Source organism: Anabrus simplex, chromosome 1 (assembly GCF_040414725.1).
Source record: "Anabrus simplex isolate iqAnaSimp1 chromosome 1, ASM4041472v1, whole genome shotgun sequence".
Taxonomy (NCBI): Eukaryota; Metazoa; Arthropoda; class Insecta; order Orthoptera; family Tettigoniidae; genus Anabrus; species Anabrus simplex.
The window spans coordinates 254,418,666-254,441,108 of NC_090265.1; the positions used below are offsets into that span (position 1 = coordinate 254,418,666).

At 41.3% G+C, this 22,443-nt stretch overlaps 1 protein-coding gene across 4 annotated transcripts in view; it reads left to right on the forward strand.

Annotated features, from left to right (window-relative positions):
* The first annotated feature begins 16,286 nt into the window (after window positions 1-16,286).
* The window catches only part of LOC136886466 (uncharacterized), a 90,066-nt gene continuing 83,909 nt past the window's right edge, over window positions 16,287-22,443 (forward strand). Inside the window, exon 1 of one of the 4 annotated variants that reach the window (XM_067159261.2) lies at window positions 16,287-16,476. The gene's annotated coding sequence lies outside the window, so the exon portion shown is untranslated. Of the gene's footprint in view, window positions 16,477-16,627; window positions 16,826-22,443 lie in introns of those variants that run through there. The other 3 variants (XM_067159278.2, XM_067159283.2, XM_067159292.2) reach the window with 3 other exon arrangements.

The window sequence follows — 22,443 nt, forward strand, 5'->3', positions numbered from 1 at the left end:
TGCAAGTTATCGCCCATACTGTTTATTTTATTTATAAACGATATTTTAGAGGGGTTTGGGGCAGGAAATTGGGCTGTACCGGTAATTAATGGTTTGGAAGTGCCAGGACTGATATTTGCGGATGATGTGTTATTGATGACGTTAACTTCAGGGGCGATGAATAGGGCCTTAGAGTCAGTGATGCTATTTGCGAGGAAATGGGGATTGAAAATTAATGGAAATAAGTCTAAAATATTGATAGTACAGGTGAACAAAAGAAGAAAGATGGAAGGGAATTGGGTAATACAGGGAGAAAGATTGGAACAGGTAAGGAAGCTGGAATATCTAGGAGTTATTTTTAATGATAAAGGAACTTGGAGTGACCAGATCAAAAGAATGAAATATAGAGGCTTGGCAGCCTTAGCCTCAGTCAGAAATTTGCTACTCAAGTTCCCGGGGATCAGTTATAAAACACTGAGACTCGTGTTCAGGTCGGTAATAGTGGGGAGGGTATTATACGGAGCAGAAGTTTGGGGGCTGGATGAAAAAAGAGAGGAACTAAGAAAGATTGTTAGTAGTTTTGCTAAGTTAGTGATGGGCTTACCGAGGTGTACAGCAAATGTAGGGGCGGAATTAATGTGTGGGGAGGATTTGGAATCAGAGGGTGTGAAAAGAATAGTTAGATATTGGATGAATTTAAAAAGACAGGAAGGTGGGAGAGTTTTACAGGCTGCATATGTACAGCAATTTAAGAGCATGTATAAGGGGGGATGGTTAGAAAAAATAAAAGGATATTTAGAGAGGATAGGATTAGGGCACCTGTGGGGGGAGGTTTGATCAAAGACAGAAGTGAGAGGGATAAAAATACTAGAAAGGAGAATTAGGGATATCCATAGGCAGAAATTATTGGGGGAAAGCAGACTAAGAAATTCGCTGATTGTTTTGACGAAAATAGAGGAGATAGCAGGGTTGAATATTAGATACGTTGATAGGTCAAATCGATATGGGATGATGTGGTGGCTTTTAGGTCTGCCAAGGAATAAGGGCTGGTTACAGGGCAGGGATAAGACAAGGTGTGTACTTTGTGGAGATGTGAATGATGAGTTTCACTTGCTAAGAGACTGTGAGGGAACGAGGGGGTTAAGACATAGATTATTGAGTGCCGAGAATCGGGAAGTACTGGGGAGAGGGGATGAGAACGCAATACTGAGATGGATTCTTAAACAATGGGAAAAAGGGGGTGAATTGAACAGGTATTTTTGTGCGACAAAAAAGGCCTGCGAGAGTAAAATGAAGGAGAGTGAGTTAGAGGGTGGGCAGGGGAATAGGGGGGTAGAATAGTTATCTGTATAAGGGAAGGAGATAGTAGGTTAAAATTTTAATGGTTTAGTGTATATAGGGACTGAGTATTTAGTTAGGGGAGTTGGGTAAGAGGACAGGATGGCATGGTCTGTTTGTTTTATGATATGTCAGTAATTGTTATTCATTGTAATTTTATTAGGCTAGGATGGTAACTATTTGTGAAGACTGAAATATGGTAAATAATTTGTGAAGGCTGAGACGTGGTAAGGGTGAAGTGATATATTTATTGTGATATTTGGAGTTGACGCTGATTGGTAAGTCTTACGATATGTCAGTAATTGTTATTCACTGTAAATTCATTAGGTTATGATGGTAATTGTTTGTGAAGGCCGAAATGTGGCAATGGTGAAGTGGTATATTTATTGTTGATGTATATAAGAGAGAGGATAGCATGATAGTGTGGTATGAGATTGAGAGGTGGTATATGAAGCGATGTGTTGGTATTGAAGGGTAGCTGTATTAGCTTTTGGTTGGGTAGGAGGTTTATTTAATGCTAACTAAGTGAGTGTGAAGAGGGACAAGAGTTTTGGATGGTAGAGATTGGAATGTGGTGTTGGTGAAGAGATGGTATATGAGTGTTTGGTATTTTAAGGTGAAGATGGCCTGGTATCTAGATAAGATTAAGGTAAGATGTGTCATATTGCTGAAATGAGGTGTTGGAGAAGTGGTGGTATAAAATGGTCGCAGTTATTGAGGACTATGGTTGAAATATGGTGAGAAGCGGTGTTAAGTGGTGTTATTTTGTAAATCTGAGATGTTGTAAATTTAGATTTAGTGGTGTATTGTGGAAGGTATATGAGGTGGATCTGGAATGGAAATTGTGGATAAGAGGTGGTATCTGAATCCGGGAGTTGGTATGTAGATGGTTTATTTATTGCTGAATTAGTTTAGATTTATCGAAAAAAAAAATGTGGTGTGGGAGAAGTGTTGGTATAGGCGAAGATGGTTTGGTAATGAGATGGTTTAATTTATTGCTGAAACTTTTGGAGTTGGAGAGGTGATTGTATTAAGTGCGGGTTGGTAAATGTAGTGTATGATGGATTGAAGGGCAATTGCGGAATGTTGGTTGTTATGGTTTGGACAGAGAGTAAGTTAGAGGACAATGAAGATGACGTATGTGCTGAATCCACAAGGACACGGAATGAGTGGTGGTTGCGATAGCAAATGTAATGCTGAGCATGGCTTGGGTTTTAAAATGAGATCAAGCATGGCTAAATAATGGTCAAGTTGCAACATGAGAGGTAGTAATGCATTGAAATAAAAGTGGTATTTAAGGTAAGTGTGGAGGGAGACCAGTGTTGAAATTTGATTGTAAGTTATTGTGATTTTCTGCTGGGTTAGGATTGTGTTATTTATTGTTGTGAACGTGGAGGACTTTTGTTTGTGTTATGGCTGGTTAGAATGTAAGTGCTGACTGTCGATGTTTTGGTATTGATCGGGAGTAGGTCAGGGAAAAGGAATGTGACGAAAGTTGCTGTAGGCATAAGGACAAGTGATGAGTTTGCTGGATCCTCGAGCCGAGGACTGCTACAGAATTGTTATCATTTTTGTTATTATTTATTCCTATTATCTCTATTATCATTATTTTATTTTTATGTATTATATTATTATTATCATTATTTTATTATTATTTTTATTATTATTATTATTTTTTTATTATAATTATTAATATTGTGTCTTATTGCTTTGTGAACATGTAATGGGGCGGAAAGCCTGTTTGTTCATAAATAAATACTAAAAATACTTCCCACTCGTAGGCCTTTCCTGTCCCATCATCGCCATAGGACCTATCTGTGTCGGTGCGACGTAAAATAAATTGTATAAAATAAATTGGTTACTCTTCCTTTTTTTTGCCGATTATTTCACTCTTCAAACTATTCCTCCCTTTTCCCTCTGATTAGTGTTGACAGAGGATGTTTACCCAGTTATACTTCCTCTTAAAACCACCACCACCTCTACCACCTGAGTCCCGCATTCAAGCATTGGTTGCTGACGCACTATAGAAATGATCTCTCCGTAAATCAATTTGAAGGGCTGACATAATGCCCGCCTGCTAGCCGCGATAGTTAAGGCGTCAAAGTCTCTACGGTCAGACACCGTGGTTAGCCGGTTCGAGTTTCGTTGATGAAAGAAAAGTCACCATCAGAATGTTAATCGGCAAGGAAGAAGAAATGGTGGTATACAATTTATGATCACTAGATTGCGTGCGAAAAGTCTGGGTTCAATACCAAACCATTCCACAGGGTTTACAGGTGATTTTTCTTTGGATGAGGACATTAACCCTTCAACAGACCCCTTAGTGTTATTCAAAAGGAGTAGCCTATAAGGCAACACCAGGTCCCACCCTCTCCCTATCTCGTTATTATCATCAACATCTCACACCCCGACGCGCAGGTTGCCCATGAGAGTTAAAAAGGAAGACCTGCCCCAGGCGAGTCTAATATATCCTCAAACACTCCCAACACTAAAAGCCGTAAGCTAAATAAATCAAACTGGCATAATCTGACATGAATAAAATTTGAGGGTATGACATATTCCATTAACTACACATTCCTATATACTCTAGTTGGAATTTTTCACTAAGCATAATAATTCCTTGCTAAGATAGTCCTCTTCGTTGAATTGGTTATTTTAGATCATATAACCTGACTGTCAGCATAATCTACGCAAAATTATATTGCCGATGTAAAAGCTATAGACTTGATATATTATTTTTCTATTATTATATTTTATTTTATATAACATTTCTAAAAGCAGGTTAAACAATGTCACTTAAATTCGCCCTATGTATAGCGGTGCCCTTAATTGCACTCTGTTCCATGAATTTGTTCCAAATCGCATAGAATTTTTCATTAATCTATAAATCGCCTTCTTACTCTGAACTTCTCTTAATTTAAGAGTTATGCAGTATTGTTCCACGGCAGGCTATAACGGGGGCGGCTCGAGATCAAATTCGTATTCTTGGGGATAAAACATGACGGCCTCAGTTCCTGAAAGTGAGCTGGAAGCCAGCAGTCAATCACACCCTGCACGCTGCTGAATTAACGAGTTCTAAGTGATCCTTGTTTGGTGTGGGAAGGTTGCCAAACCACTTTCTTCCACATTCTCTGTCGAGTGCAGTAAACGATTTGGCAACTCCGGTTACAGTAGACGTAGTAAATCGTATAAGCCGCTAATAGACACCGGGATGCCGCTGGAGGATAGTGATGTGAAGCGAGGTCGTCATGTTTTGTCCCCAAGTGTACCCATGCAAAACATATTTTTGGCGGCACGCACATTGTTAACCTCCACCCTGTTTATCACCTACCCCAAGCCTTCCACACACACACTCGACCCAACTCCTACTTACTTTACTATCTTAGTATACTATTGTTGATAATCATTTTGCCCCTGAGAGTGGGGGCGGTTGAATACATCCTCGGTACCCACGGTGATCGAAGGGGGACCACCCCCTCTCAACTTCGAGCGTGGGCCGTTTCGCCATCTCCTTGCGCCTTGCGCCGCCGACTTGGGCAAGTCCATCATTATATAAGCGCACGGGAGGAAGGAAGAAATATTATCTTGATAGAAGAGAAAAGTAAATTAAAGTACAAATGCTAACGATGTAGCACCGTTGCGCCAGCGGATACGGTAATGTAGCAGACTAGTAGTGGCGCACTATTCAAGTACCATATAGTTACATTTTCTTGTTTATTCAAAATATTTATAGTCTGAGGCAAACAAAAATGAAAAAAACGGAAATAAACCTTCCTCCGACCTTAGATTCGGCACCACGTGTGGCGGCATAGGTTGCACGGGCCAAAAACCACCCCTGGGCTATAGTATCTAGTTTATCTAGATACCTTCCATTCTTCGGAGGTTCACTCTTCCAGGTAAGAAGTCAAGCAAATCATTTCCACAAGTATCCCTAGATGATTTAAACCACCTGTAGGAACGTAACCAACTTATTTCTCATTATAATGGCCATGCACCCTTGGCTGAATGGTTGGCGTAGTCGTCTTTGCTTCAGAGCGCTTCGCGTTCGTTTCCCGGTTGGGTCGGAGAATTTATTAAATTGTTAATTCACCTGGCTCCGGGGATGGGTATTTGTACTGTCCCCAACATCCCTGCAACTCACAGACCATGCTTCCAATAAAACGCAGTTGCCCATATACGGCAGATGCCACCCACTCTCGTCGGAGAGTCTGCCTTACAAGCCACGCGAAATTATGATCCCATTTTGATTAATGTAACGAGAGTCCGACTCGTTGGCTGAATGGTCAGCGTACTGGCCTTCGGTTCAGAGGGTCCCGGGTTCGATTCCCGACCGGGTCGGAGATTTTAACCTTAATAGGTTAATTCCAATGGCACGGGGGCTGGGTGTATGTGTTGTCTTCACCATCATTTCATCCTCATCACGACGCGCAGGTCGCCTACGGGTGTCAAATAGAAAGACCTGCACCTGGCGAGCCGAACCCGTTCTGGGATATCACGGCACTAAAAGCCATACGACATTTCATTTTCATTTCAATGTAACGAGTTTCTCTAATTACTGGAAAAGGAGAACAGTGTCAAGCAATAACTCGCTGTATTTTCTGGCATTATTATTATTATTATTATTATTATTATTATTATTATTATTATGTATTTCTTTTTAAATCCGTTGGTTTTACCCTCGGACTCAGCGTGAGATCCCACATCTACCGCCTCAAGGGCTGTGTCCTGGAGTTTCAGACTTTGGGTCGGGGATACAACTGGGGAGAATGACCAGTACCTCGCCCAGGCGGCCTCACCTGCTATGCTGAACAGGGGCCTTGTGGAGGGATGGGAAGATTGGAAGGGATAGACAAGGAAGAGGGAAGGAAGCGGCCGTGGCCTTAAGTGAGGTACCATCCCGGCATTTGCCTGGAGGAGAAGTGGGAAACCACGGAAAACCACTTCCAGGATGGCCGAGGTGGGAATCGAACCCACCTCTACTCAGTTGACATCCCGAGGCTGAGTGGACCCCGTTCCAGCCCTCGTACCACTTTACAAATTTCGTGGCAGAGCCGGGAATCGAACCCGGACCTCCGGGGGTGGCAGCTAATCACGCTAACCACTACACCACAGAGGCGGACATTATTATTATTATTATTATTATTATTATTATTATTATTATTATTATTATTATTATGTATTTCTTTTTAAATCCGTTGGTTTTACTCTCGGACTCAGCGTGAGATCCCACATCTACCGCCTCAAGGGTAGTGTCTAGGAACGTGAGACTTTGGGTCGGTGGGATACAACTGCGGAGGAGGACCAGTACCTCGCCCACCCGAGAAGAGCAGAAAAGAGTCCATTCGACACTTCATGCCGTATGCTGTGCTCTATGCTCCATGCTATGCTGAACACGGACCTTGTGGGGGAATGGAAAGATTAGAAGGGATAGACAAGGAAGAGGGAAGGAAGCGGCTGTGGCCTTAAGTTAGGTACCATCCCGACATTTACCTGGAGGAGACGTGGAAAATCATGGAAAACCACTTTGAGGATGGCTGAAGTGGGAATCGAACCCCCCTCTACTCATTTGACCTCCCGAGGCTGAGTGGACCTCGTTCCAGCCCTCGTTCAACTTTTCAAATTTCCTGGCAGAGCCACGAATCGAACCCGGGCCTCCGGGGATGGCGGCTAACGCTAACCACTACACCGCAGAGGCGGACCTTCTTCTTCTTGTTATTATTATTATTATTATTATTATTATTATTATTATTATTATTATTATTATTATTGCTCAAGTGTTCCTCTAAAGCGATGTGTAGTCGTTCAACTTTCGACAGTGCCAAATTTCACAGATCACAACTATGAAAAGGTGGGTTGTGCAGCTGCCTGTTGCTAAAGTTGGCCTCCCGTCTACGTTCATTAAAATATTTGGCAATGATTCACCTTGATGTATTCTGCTAGTTTTTACTAAGTTAACTCGGCAGTATGTTTAAAGCTCCTCGCCGAGAGTACTGTGGTTTCATATGTTCCCAAGATCTACCAGTACTGTTGATGTTGTAACAGTTTTGTCCACGTAGCTTAAGTGCCTATTTTGTTATGCTCTATGTGAACGTCAAAAGAAGGCTTTAATGTATCACTTGTCGTCACTGGATGGTAAGTCAGTTTAGCCTATTATTATTTCTAGTTCCCTGTGTGGATTAGTCATAGATTGTTTGGCCTCTGGATCCTTAGATTGCGGATTCAAATCCGGCAGGGTAGTTGGATTTTTGAAGAGCAGAAATGAGTCCATTCGACACGCCATGTCGTACGATCCCCGGTGAAACATTCAGTGGTTGCCCGACAAAATTAACAAAAGCTCAGCTTCTGATAAAAATGCATAAATTGTAGTTTTATGAAACTATTTACCGCCTGTGCGTGAGGGCGGTAGAATATATCCCTACCTAACATCCGGGCAACTAAAAGGGATAATCTCCTGAGTCCCTCACCTTGGGATCGTAAGTTGAAGCCCGCGAGCTCTCTAGCTGAGTCTGGCATTGCTTACGTTTACTTGTGCCAAACTCCTCTATGTCGTGCTTCCTGTCCGATCTTCCTCGGTCAACAATCGTTCTCTTCCGACCTAACAGGAAGCATCGCACTTGTACCACGAAAGATTTCCACACAGACGACAACCAGTCGCAAGTACGTTTAGGAGAGTGAAGCGACGTTTGCGTATAACTTCGTCACTTTCCCAAACAGCTCCTGTTAGAGAGATGCCAGTTACGTCCGGTGATACTGCTGAGATGGTTTTGGACATTTTACGGTGGAATCCTCATACGAATACCTGGGCAGCAGCACAACAAGGCAACATCGGGCCAGTCGTCTGTTGTACGAAACTTGCACGCCACTTTGTTTCGTCCGTATCACCTGCATCTACATCAAGAGCTCCACGGACAAGATTTCGAAACTCGTGTTGATTTCTGTGCGTGGATACTGACGCAAGTGGCAAATGTCGCGCGTTTGTATCTCATGTTTTATTTTCGGATGAGTCACGATTTCATAACAATGCCTCTCTGGATCGTCATAATATGTACTACTGGAGTGTTTAGAAGGATAAGGCAGGCAGCATTTCAGGCACGATGTGGAGTAAATGTCTTGGTGTGGTATACTGGGTGATCTGATCACCTAATTGGATCATATGTCTTTGAGGATCTTTTGACAGGAGCCCGGTACCACAATTTCTTCAAGACCAACTACCATTGCTGCTCGAGGATATGTCCCTCCGTGAGCGTGAAACCATGCAGTAATAACACGACGGAGCCCCCGCTCCCATGTGAGCAGATGTTCGCAACCACCTGAATGTTACACACTGCGGTCGATGGATAGCAAGGACTTGTTAACCTGCTTGATCGCCCGATTTGACTCCACTGGACTTCTTCCTATGGGGCTATTTGAAGGATGTAGTATACGCTCAGCAGCAGGAAGATCCTGAAAGCCTTCAAAACCTTATTACGGAAGCCTGCGGATTCGTAACTCCTACAATGCTACAGTTCAACGGCGAGCTGAAACGTGCATTACTGCAGAACGCCATCTATTCGGACACTTGCTGTACTAACAGGCTGTAGCCTATACTAAAGACAATGGGTTGGTTAGTACCATATCTGAAGTACTTGTTTGATTTTTGTTTGCATGAAGGAACTTTACCAAATGAATGGAGAGTTGCAATAGTAGCCCCTGTATACAAAGGAAAGGGTGATAGACATAAAGCTGAAAATTACAGGCCAGTCAGTCTGACATGCGTTGTATGTAATCTTTGGGAAAGCATTCTTTCTGATTATATAAGACATGTTTGCAAAATTAATAACTGCTTTGATAGAAGGCAGTTTGGGTTTAGGAAAGGTTATTCCACTGAAGCCTAACTTGTAGGATTCCAGCAAGATATAGCAGATATCCTGGATTCAGGAGGTCAATTGGACTGTATTGCGATTGACTTATCTAAAGCATTTGATAGGGTAGATCATGGGAGACTACTGGCAAAAATGAGTGCAATTGGATTTGACAAAAGAGTGACTGAATGGGTGGCTCTGTTTCTAGAAAATAGAACTCAGAGAATTAGAGTAGGTGAGGCTTTATCTGTTCCTGTAAAAATTAAGAGGGGAATTCCTCAAGGCAGTATTATTGGACCTTTATGTTTTCTTATATATATCAATGATATGTGTAAAGAAGTGGAATCAGAGATAAGGCTTTTCGCAGATGATGTTATTCTGTACAGAGTAATAAATAAGTTACAAGATTGTGAGCAACTGCAAAATGACCTTGATAATGCTGTGAGATGGACCGTAGGCAATGGTATGATGACACACGGGGATAAAAGTCAGGTTGTGAGTTTCACAAATAGGAAAAGTCCTCTCAGTTTTAATTACTGCGTTGATGGGGTGAAAGTTCCCTTTGGGGATCATTGTAAATACTTAGGTATTAATATAAGGAAAGATCTTCATTGGGGTAATCACATAAATGGGATTGTAAATAAGGGGTACAGATCTCTGCACATGGTTATGAGAGTATTTAGGGGTTGTAGTAAGGATGTAAAGGAGAGAGCATATTTGTCTCTGGTGAGACCCCAGTGTATGGGACCCTTACCAGGATTACTTGATTCAGGAACTGGAAAAAATCCAAAGAAAAGTAACTCGATTTGTTCTGGGCGATTTCCGACAAAAGAGTAGCGTTACAAAAATGGTGCAAAGTTTGGGCTGGGAAGACTTGGGAGAAAGGAGACGAACTGCTCGACTAAGTGGTATGTTCCGAGCTGTCAGTGGAGAGATGGCGTGGGAGGACATCAGTAGACGAATAAGTTTGGATGGTGTCTTTAAAAGTAGGAAATATCACAATATGAAGATAAAGTTGGAATTCAAGAGGACAAATTGGGGCAAATATTTGTTTATAGGAAGGGGAGTTAGGGACTGGAATAACTTACGAAGGGAAATGTTCAATAAATTTCCAATTTCTTTGCAATCATTTAAGAAAAGGCTAGGAAAACAACAGATAGGGAATCTGCCACCTGGGCGACTGCCCTAAATGCAGATCAGTAGTGATTGCAGTATTCGGGAGATAGTAGGTTCGAACCCCACTGTCGGCAGCCCTGAAAATGGTTTTCCGTGGTTTCCCATTTTCACACCAGGCAAATGCTGGCAAATGCTGGGGATGTACCTTAATTAAGGCCACGGCCGCTTCCTTCCCATTCCCAGCCCTTCCCTGTCCCATCGTCGCCATAAGACCTATCTGTGTCGGTGCGACGTAAAGCAACTAGCAGTAGTGATTGATTGATTGATTGATTGATTGATTGATTGATTGATTGATTGATTGATTGATTGATTGATTGATTGATTGATTGATTGATTGATTGATTGATTGATCGATTGATTGATTGATTGATTGATTGATTGATTGATTGATTGATTGATTGATTGATTGATTGATTGATTGATTGATTGATTGAAGCTCAGTCAAGCGGATTCAAACCCCCAACCATTCTGTTTTCATCCAGCCCTGCTTAACATCCACATAGGCAGCACTGATGGCCAAGAACAGTGCCGAAATAAATAAATAAATATATAAATAAATAAATAAATAAATAAATAAATGGTCCGCCTCTGTGGCGTAGTGGTTAGTATGATTAGCTGCCACCCCCGGAGGTCCGGGTTCGTTTCAAGCTCTGCCACGAAATTTGAAAAGGCGGTGCGAAAGCTCGAACAGGGTCCACACAGCCTCGGTAGGTCAGCTGAGTAGAGGGGGGTTTGATTCCCACCTCAACCATCCTCGAAGTAGTTTTCCGTGCTTTCCCACTTCTCCTCCGGGAAAATGCCGCGATGGTGCCTAACTTGCCGCGAAATCAAGTATAGTGTCATAATGAGAAACTGATGCCGGATTCATTTTACCATATTCATAGAAGTTCAGCATTGATATAAAAAATGTCATTTATTTGTAAATAATAAAGGCCACGGCCGCTTCATTCCCTCTTCCTTGTCTATCCCTTCCGATCTTGTCCCCTGCCCTCCCCCCCTCCCCAAGGCCCCTGTTCGGCATATCAGGTGAGGCCGCCTGGGTGAGGTACTGTTCCTCCTCCGCAGTTTTATATCCCCCTTCCCCGACCCAAAGTCACACGCTCCAGGACACTGCCCTTGAGGCGGTAGAGATGGGACCCTCACTGAGTCCAGGGAAAAACTAACTCTGGAGGGCAAACAGTTTAAGAAAGAAACAATAACAACAACCACTTGGCTAAAACATAGCGGCTGGACTGGACTTGGACACAGTGTGAGTATAGAGTCACTGTAGCAGTAGTCAGAGATCGGCACTTCACGTTGTAACCACACCTGTTACATTCGGATGATCTTCCTGTTGACTGGTTTGCTGTTTAAATATTTCACCTTCTCGAAACGTTCAGCCACTTCACCTCCAATGTTTTTTTAAAATAAATCGGGATAAGAGGTTAGCAGATTACGTGGCCTATTTTTTCAGGATGATTTGAACTGTCACTTGGGTCACGCTTTAAAACTTCCGAACTCTTCAAAACAGGGACAACTGCGGTAGTTAAAGCTTCGGTATTAACACATTTCGAAGCTTCATTCACGAAATCATTTACAATATTTATTACCCACACTAACATTTCTGATGAGTAGAAGAAAGACCGATCTTGCTTAAAAATAATATCCATTAGTAGAGAAATAAGCTACATTTTTTCTTGTTGTATTAGGGTACGGCCTGATTCACAAGTTACTTCTTTCCGTGTTTCCTTCACAAGCAAACCACCGAGGAAAGCAAGTGATTGGCCGTGTGGTTAGGGTCGCGCGGCTATGAGATTGCATTCGGGAGACAATGGGTTGTTGCTGCTATTTTGCTTGACGCCGCACCTACAAGGATAGGTCTTATGGCGACGATGAGACAGGAAAGGCCTAGGAATGGGAAGGAAGCGACCGTGGCCTTAATTAAGGTACAGCCCCAGCATTTGCCTGGTGTGAAAATAGTAAACCACGGAAAACCACCTTCAGGGCTGCTGACAGTGTGATTCGAACCCACTATCTCCCGGATGCGACCTCACAGCTGCGCGCTCCTAACCGCACGGCCAACTCGCCCGGTGAAAAAAAAACGCAAGCGACGCAAGTTTAATAGATGCTACTCCCAGAGCTATAAAATAAATGGAAGGTTTACTGCATAATTACAGTAAGTTATGGTTATTATTTATAATACTATACTGAAGACATTATCTAACAATCATCAGTAAAGATACACTGAAGAAAATGGAAATTACAACACCCAGAAGGAGTGGTGCTACATTGCTGCAACTGAACATGCAGGACGAGTGTTCGGTTGTGCTTCGACGATTACACTTTCAGGTCCCTCTGACCGCAAGTTTGGACAACAATCAATACAGGATCTGCCCACCACGAGCTGCAATACATTGATGAATTCGTCGAGGCATGGAGTCAATAAGGCCCTGGATCGCTTCTTGAGGAATTGTGGCCCATGCTTGCTGCACTGCACGGGTCAGTTGCTCCAGAGTTCAGGGTAGCTGAGGACGGTTAGCCAGGTGTCGACCCATCATGTCCCACACATGCTCAATAGGACCGGGGATCTGGCGGGCCATTCTAAGGTTGTGATGTCATGGAGAGTTTCTCTGGAGATGCGTGCAGTGTGACCCGGGCATTGTCCTGCTGAAACATCCCATTAGCAATGTTCGCCATCATAGGGACAACCACTGGATTGAGTACCCTATCAACGTACTGTCGAGCAGTCATAGTGCCCTCAACAAGCACTAATTGTGATTTCACATTAAAGCCAATAGCTCCCCAGAACATAATGCTTGGTGCTGGTCCTGTGTGCCTCTCGACAATAAGATCTGGGCGGCCCCTCTCCCCGGTACGTCGGCGCACACGATTCAGGCGATCACTGCGGGCAAGACAGAAGCGCAATTCATTACTAAAGACGACCCTATGCCATTCGTCGACCCACGTCGATCTTTCTCGACACCAGGCCAGCCTTACACTTCGCTGTTGTGGGGTCAATGGAACACCTTCTGCAGGGACACGGGCTCGTAAGCCAGCTGCACGCAGGCGATTACCAACTGTTTGTTGTGTAACGTGGGGTGCCACAGCTGCTCGAATTTGCGCTGCTGTTGCATGGGGTTCCATCCGGGCCATCCGAATGATGCGGCGATCCTCTCTCACAGTTGTCTGTCGCACTGAGCCTGTGTCAGGTCTACGAGTGTGGATACCTTCATTTGGCCACTGCTGCCATACCCGTTGTATCGTAGATGCCTGTCGGCCAACACGTGCAGCGACAGTTCTTAGCGATAATCCAGCCTCACACAGCCCAATTATCCGAGCCCTCTCAAACGGCGACAGTTGTTGATTGCATGCTCTTCTCTGTCGTCGAGGCATGTTTGACGGGGAACACTTCACTGCACAGACTGCAAGTCAACTACGCTACACCAGAGTCCGTATACTGGAGTTGATTCTTTCGCGACCAAACGTGGGGAGACCTGTAGCAACAATCCAATGGGTCTGAAACTTTGATCGTTTACATATCTACATGGCATCGTTCCATATCTTGAAAATCAAAACAAACGACCAATGCCTTCATGGTGTTGCAATTTCCATTTTCATAAGTGTATTTTGTGAAGTAGGCCTACGCTGGGACTTGTGAAAACTGTGTAGCATTTCTGTCACTGTTTCCGGAATCTTAGGAATCACTTCAGATAAAACTGACTGCGATGACTTGACACAGCTAATACATTCATTTCACGAGTATGCTGATTTCGTCGTTTCAAAAGAATTTCTATTTTCAAGATTCTTCAAGTAGCCTTCTACAGCCCTTGAATCCAATATGTCACTGTTGCTTGGAGTTCTCCTCAAATACTAAATAACATTTCTAGGGAATCGCTAATAAATACCTACTCTAGTTAGCATGAAATGAAACCCCCAATAACAAGTATCCAATATACTGGAGCGTAGGACACGTAGTCAGACGAATAGCTTTGTAAGTCTCGTTGCTGAGAAAACTCACTCCTTGCTTATGGCATGCTTTCTTCACATCCTCAAGATAGGACATGAATATACTTTCCAACCAGTGAAGCCTGTCATCACCTGTGTTTAAAAAATGGATCTTGTCAGGGCAAAACTTAGCGTTGATGTAACTGCTAGTGGCTTTACGTCGCACCGACACAGATAGGTCTTATGGCGACGATGGGACAGGAAAGGGCTAGGAGTGGGAAGGAACCGGCCGTGGCCTTAATTAAGGTACAGCCCCAGCATTTGCCTGGTGTGAAAATGGGAAACCACGGAAAACCATCTTCAGGGCTGCTGACAGTGGGGTTCGAACCTACTATCTCCCGAATACCGGATAGTGGCCGCACTTAAGCGACTGCAGCTATCGAGCTCGCTACATACATACATACATACATACATACATACATACAAGAAACCTTATTTTCGTCATTAAATTTCAAAGGGTCTGGAACACGTAAAATAACTGAATCTGCCACACAATAAAGCAAAAGGACTGATGGGCGTTATTGCTTTATTTATATAGAAGATTAATTGAGAAAGAAGTGTATATATGGCCTTGTGAAAAGATGCATCCCAGCAAATGACTAATTTTTGGATTAAAAAAAATAAACAAGGATGAAACATTTCCTGGATGTAATTCGAATCCAACTACTGTATACTACTGTAGGCCTATACCGAGAATGTCTACTTCACGTTATTACGCTTTAGTGCCTTTATTGCGCTGAGGTAGATGGATGTAAAAGGCCTGCCGGTACAGTAGTGATAACAGGAGCAGGATAACGCAGCTCAAAAATAGCAAAATCACATGGTTTTCAGATTTCATGAGTAGAACAAAAGAGTGATAGTGATTGTTAAAGAAATCCATATTCTTGTAATGAATTGTATCTATGTGACAAATTTCACCTTAAATATTCGATCGATGTTTTCAAGTGTATTAGTGAATTTCCAGAAAAAGAAATATTTTCATTAGTGACATTGTTTAAATTGCATGTTAAATTCGAGATTTGACGAAATGTATTACATGCATTCATGTACAATGACTAATGCTTTTTCCTTTGCTAGTGGCTTTACGTCGCACCGAAACAGATAGGTCTTATGGCGACGATGGGATAGGAAAGGTCTAGGAGTTGGAAGGAAGCGGCCGTGGCCTTAATTAAGGTGTGCCTGGTGTGAAAATGGAAAACTATCTTCAGGGCTTCCGACAGTGGGATTCGAACCCATTATCTCCCGGGTGCAAGCTCACAGTCGCGCGCCCCTAACCTCAGGGCCAACTCGTCCGGTAAAGACTAATGAAGAGTCATTGAACATATTCTCAATATCCGATAATTCAACTTCTTTTTTTCTTAATGAACGATGGTTTACCTCTTTGTTTTTGTATTTATATACGGTACTTGCTTGTAAATCCTAGTACGCCATCGCACATCGTATTTTTAATACCTATTCGATGTTCTCAAATGAACGAACGCAGGCCTTTCTTCTTTCATACCCTGGTGGAATCGTGGATGCAAACTGTGCAGCAACTGTGAACTTGGCCTTGTTTTACGGCCGGGTGCCCTTCCTGACATTGGGACCGATGACCTAGCAGTTAGGCCGCTTTAAACAACAAATATCATCAACAACAACCCTTCCTGACACCAACCCAATGTGGAGAGATGTATTCACTATTGCGTATTTCTGTAGTGTTCGGTCGTTGCCTATCTCGTAGGCAAAGGTGTATATGATCCCTTGGGTTCGGTAGTGTAAAGTGTGAAATGAACACAGCACAGATCTCTTTGTAGTAGATTTCTGGCAAGATATCTTGTTCTGTGTAACGGATAAGAGATGGCAGCAGGAAACTCATTGACACACACACACACACACATATTTACTGTATATACCTGTGGGCGCCATATTTGCTCTAGTGCAGCGAGTAGTCAAGCCGACAACCTTGCCAGTTGTGGTAGGGAGCCGGTAGAGAGGGAGGAACTGTATGACCCATGGCCTAAAAATCGATGTCAAAATAATATGTTGACTTGAAAGCAACGAATACCTGTGAGCACAGGGCCAATATCACACATTTGAGGATTGGAAACAAGCCTTCGGATGGTTCGTCACAAATGTAGGGAATGTTATATACGAGAATTTCTAAATACAACAAAAGAGGGTTTGTTATTCTCCTTAAAAGTATGAATGTGCATGCGTCCGCTTTGACATTTGTGACTAAAACTGCAAATGTAGCTGTGCATTGTGAGATCAACAACGGTGTTTACTTAAGTTATTTCATATATACATTTAGTGATACCATGTGGTGAAAAACAACGTATAATTTGATTTTATTATTTAATAGGGTACTCGAATCGGGAATACAAATTTCTTTTGTGAAATGTGGGAGATAACTTCGGTAGTTTCAAATGAAATGTTACCCTGGAGACTGGAGTATCAAGCATACATGTATTGGCCTGCTATTTTACTGACACAAATATTGTGAGTCATCTAGTTCTCTTCATATTTCGGTGTGTATAACTAGGTTACAGACTTCACTTCACTGGATGATTATGTCGTTGGGAGTATAGCTAGGGAATTATGCATTTGGCACATTTAACTGCCTTTAAGAATTTGTAGTGAACACCGTGCAATGTTTCCATATTTTTCTCGCTATTTTATGTAAGTCTTCAGTGACGTAATTTTATTCGGGTTTGTGGTAGTACGATAGGTTTAATTTTTGAAATTGGGGCCAGTGTTCTTATTTTTTGACGTGCAGATTCGTTATGCGTTCATTTTTGACAGGCCATATTTCCTTATAATTTGCTTGCGTAAGCTGGCATGATCATTATTTGGGAAAATAGGTATCAGGCCACTGAGTGAAATGTGTTTTCAGCGGACGGTTGCGTTCTGTCGTGTGAAAACTTATTTTCAACGGCCTTTGATTCGTGCTTAATGAATTTTCAAAACAATGACATTTCTCCTGAAACAAAATAAAATGAAACTGTCCTGAAGGCTGATTGAACATTCTGAAAGAAGTTATTGATTTAATTTAGTATTTTGGCATCAGTACTGTCTTTTTCAGAGCTGATGTCTTCTATGTTTGGTCCCATAAAACAGCAATCATCTATGTTTCAATCACTTTCCAGCTGACTGTATGAGACAGCCTCCAAATCCAATTCACTTGTGTTCTTTATGACATTATTCTTCAGTAACTTTTTGTCCACAGTAACTTATATCGTACATTTATACGAATGTTAGGAATGTGATGTGGCACAGTGTTCCAGTTACAAAATCATAACTTTCCAACCTTTCCAACTTTCCAACCTTTTCCAACCTTTTTTGGGTCGTTGAGGATTAAAGTCTTTTCCTAGAAACAGATCAACTTGGATATAAGAAATACAGGTTGTGTTTGTCATTCTAAATTGGACTCGCCTGCCTTAGTGGTTCACAACTGATGAGACGTGGGTTATTACTATTTGAACTAAGGATGTCTATGGTGTTCTACCACTATTACCTCTCTTGCAATTTAGAATCATTTAATACTGAAAAATCTCTTTCTAGTTCTTGTGCTTACTTCTTACACATGCTACTAACTCCATTATTCTTCAAAGTAATCAGTCTTTGTTCATTTGTATCTAATTCTTCCATCATATGAATTATTATTTATGCATAGCTTCAATCTATATTTTCTTTGCAACATGACCTTTTACTCTTCATTATAAACACTTTCCTGCTAATGTTCTCAACTCTAACACCAGCAGTCATTCTTGCTACTTTTATGCCTGTAATGTCCAGCTTATGAGGGTGGATACTAAAATTATCTAGTTTCCACTCCATTTATACAAGATTGATCTGAAAACTAAACAAATTACTTAATTTGGCCTTCAAGAATTTAGTTAATTTGAGCCTGAAGGGTACAGAAAAAATAAAATTAACCACAAATTCAAACTAAACATAATCACACTCCATACTTACCAAAATCTTGAATTCAGAACTATCCCTACACTTTTTCAGTGGTTCGTGGAGTTGCAGTGACAATAGAATACGGCAAAATAGTAACAGATCATAAACCAGTGTATGACATTTTATCATTATAAAAACACTTCAAAAATAACAATTCACATCAATCATGACACTACAGACATTATTGATCCTTTACAACTTGTTTAAAAAGATGGTAATTTTGCTTTGTTTCTCCCTTTTTGTGTCCCTCCATAAACTCTCTTTGTCCATTGGCAATTTATGAAGGATATTTTATCAAGTGTCTTACTATCATTATTGGTTATATATGCTACTTGTCTGTGGCTGAAGATGACCCAATATATATGGGGTCGAAACTAGTCCCAGTTTTATAAGACAATATACAAACTAATAGTATTGAATAGGTGGACCCTTCCTACCCTTTGATAGTGATCAATTGTCAATACGGACCATAATGAAATTCGTAACCTATGATTCTACAGTTGAGTTTCTAGCACCAACGCGATTATACACTAGGTACTTTTATTATCAATCCAGGCAGCTTTCCATCATCCTTAGACATCATATTTATAAAATGTAAGAGTTCTAACATAATGTTTTAACTTTGAATTAAACAATATAATATTCTGGTTTTTAAACATTGTGTTGTATGGGAATATCAAGGAACTGTGTGAAAAGTTTCAATTATTTATAAATACTAATTAATATTAAATTAACCAAGTTCTTCTGTAATTGCTACTGAACACTCACTGTTTTAGCTGGTTAGATTTCTGTTGGGTTCCTATCTTTTGAGAATACATGACCAAATAGGTCTATTTGAAACTGTGTTAACTGCTCTTGTTTACCATACTGTGCTTCTTTTATTTTAAGGAAATTTATTATCAGATTTTCTAGGTTTCTTTGCTACCTACATAATTAATCTTGAATATGTTGATGTTTATATCATAATTTTTACATTTGTACGGTAACGAATGCCATTGCAAATTTTTGGTGAATATCCTTGTTAAAACTCTGATATTATTAGCACAGAAGAATTTTAACTCTATTGAATCGTGGTCTATGATCCAGGCAAATCACTACCGTAACATTAGGGTGAAAGCTTGGAAGTCTTACCCTCACCTAGTTCCTCCAGTGCTATGTAGCATATTGGGAAACGAGTTTCCTTCACTGAATCCGATCAGCCGCCAGATGTTCGGCTTCATGCCAGTTCACATCCATGTTTTCAACGAGTTTCCTTCAGTGAATCCGATCAGCCGCCAGGTGTTCGGCTTCATGCCAGTTCACATCAGTGTTTTAAAGATCTTTTGCAAATGTTAGTTTCCACGTGTTGCATGGTCATCTCCTGCTCCTGTGTCCATCCGGCAGTACCCACAACATTGCCGTTTTTTTTTTTTGGTGGGAAGGTTGTCATTACCCATGCATAAAACTGCCCCGCAAATGTTAATTATTTTTTTCGGCATTGATTTTGTGAAGGCTATGCAGTCCACTGTCATGGATGTATTCTCCATGACTGTTATAATCTCAAAATATTGCATATGAAAATATTATCTGTTTCTCACTTGAAGTGTGTCTGTATAATAATTTGAGAATATATTGTTATTGGTTCCGTTTCTGTATTGGTTGTTCCCCCTCCTGTTCTTTTCCCTTCCCTTCTCAAATGTAGTCTTGGTAGCTGGTTGCATCCAGTGATTCATTCTCTTTTTTGGACTGTTTGTCACACAATTCACTTGTCTTGTTAAGGGTTCCTTTCGAACCAAAGGCTGCTGGGCTGTATCAGAGTGTAAGTCTTGAGTGTATGTTGAATGAAAGCTAGGTGCTTGTGGCAGTGATTGGGTGTGTAAATGGGGTAAGTGCTTGTGATTTCTATGTGTGCTGTGTGTCTCTGGATTCGTAGCCCAGTATGTTCTTTTGCTCTGATTGCCAGTATGGCTTTATTATTTTAAATACTTTTTCGGTTGGGCCAGGATGACATTTTGCTCTATTAATTTCCAGTATAGTTTTATGTAGGAAAATTGAAAATAGGATCAACGGAACATTAACTTTATGTTGAAGAGTATGTTCAACAGAATTAACTTTGTAATTAGTGGGAGAAGTATACTCTGGAACAGATCAGATGTAAGGCTTTTCAGGCACTTGCTCTATTAACCAGCGTTTCATCTTAGATCTGACACTGACTCATCAGAGTGGGATGTGTCAGTCCCTACCCACTGACGCTGGGGTGTATGCAGGTGAATTTATCAGAAGCCCATTATAAGAGGGACAGTCTGATAACTGGATACGGGAGATAAATCTCCACAATGGAATGGAAGTACACTCTCGTTCGGGAATATTTTTTTAAACATTATGAAACCTTTTATGTATGAGACATACTCTGAACCCAAAGGAGTTACATTTGTTTTATTGCTGTCATGTGGTTCAGCAGTTTAATTTATTTTTGCAACTATGTTTGCTCTTTGTATTTGTAGCTGCATTTATGTAAATATGACTGTTGAATTACAGGTGATAAACTGCCTTATGATTGTACCATACTTTCGATTCTTCTTCACTTCCCCTCTGATTAGTTCCTTCCTATGGGCCTTAATGCTAGTACCTTCCCATCACTCCTTTTGAGCACTTCACCATTCATAATATGATAAAGGTAACTTTAAAATATGTCTCCAGCACTGTTGATGAAAAACATTGGACTTGTGTGCTGATTTTACTGACATTTTCCAAGTCTTATGTGCATATATAGGCCTGTATATATATACATATATAGAGTAGCTATCAGTAGTAAGATAGAGGAGTAGAGCCTAGTCTCATCACTATTAAAAATCTGATCACCGGTTAATCCCTTAGCAAGAATTATTTCTTGAAATCCCTTTTTAAACGTCACAACCTCATCAGATTTAGCTGACCATTTTTCTCCACGGATATTAAGCTGCCTAATGTTGTATTGTTTTGTCCACCGATCAAGCCACCCAACACTGGCAGTAAAGTTAGGGTCCCCTTCATTAAACCCCTTCTGGAAATACACTGCCTTTTCTTGCAGGATGGGGCCCGATATTAGCAGGCCCTTTTCCAGTTTTGAGTGAACCGAAGAAATGGTGCTTAACTCTCTCTCTTTTTTTTTTTTTTTTACTCACATTTTTTCATTGTTTTTCCAATTTTCAGTGCATCACTTGTTGCTTTGGTAGAGCATCACTTTTCAATTTCTTCCCTCTTTTTTTCCAGTCTCCCACTGTAACATGTCCAACACCATATTCTGCAAGTCACTTTTTGTAGAGTTTCTTCTTTGTCCAGTCTCTTTAATGCACTCAACTTGTCTTCCATGGAAACAATCACTTTCTCCTGTTTATTCGCCATACTCACAGAGGATATGAAAATAACAACATCCACACCCAAGAAATATGAAACTGAATAATGACCGGAGGCTCGTTGCACCATTCCTTGAGCAAAAACCCGGTCCTACTGCAGTACTCAGGTCAGTGCTTGTCCCACGGCCGCACCCATCACACCCAGTATCCCAGAATTTATTCTCCACAAAAAGTTCAAATTAAGTCTACCAGTGTCGGAAAACACAGAATGTCAGATAAGCAAAGGTTGGTTGAGTGAGACTCTACTGGAAATGACCTTACTTCTTTACTTTTTAGCTTTGCTACATTAAATGGTCGCACAAGGTCTTGCCTGGAATAAGAAAGTTTTTTTGTTTCTCAATGAGCTGTGTGCTTTGAATGAGCTGTTCTTGATGAACACAAAATTGATACAGGCCTGTGAACTTGTACTGCTCTGTACCAGATGATTTCTTCTTGGAGAAATGTTCTCCAGCCCTTCTCTAGTCCTCCCATCTGGTGGCCTCATTTTAAATACGGTATGTTTGCTAAGGCCGCTGTGTCCCTCATTTTCTTTTATGGTATCTCTCTACCAGACCTTCTTATATTTTGAGTGATCAGAACACTTCTGTTCAGTAATTTTTTTCCTTGTCCCAAACACCATTGTTTTGAATAGTTTCCTACCACTTCACTGGAAGCTTTCCCGTCATTAACTATACATCTACCCTCTTCTGCTACTGCCATCTAGTATGCACCTCTTTCATACTTTTTTTTTTTTTCTTTTTACTAGTGGTTTACAATCACACTAACACATTGAAGGCTTTTTGGTGATGCAAGGATGGGAAAGTGATAGG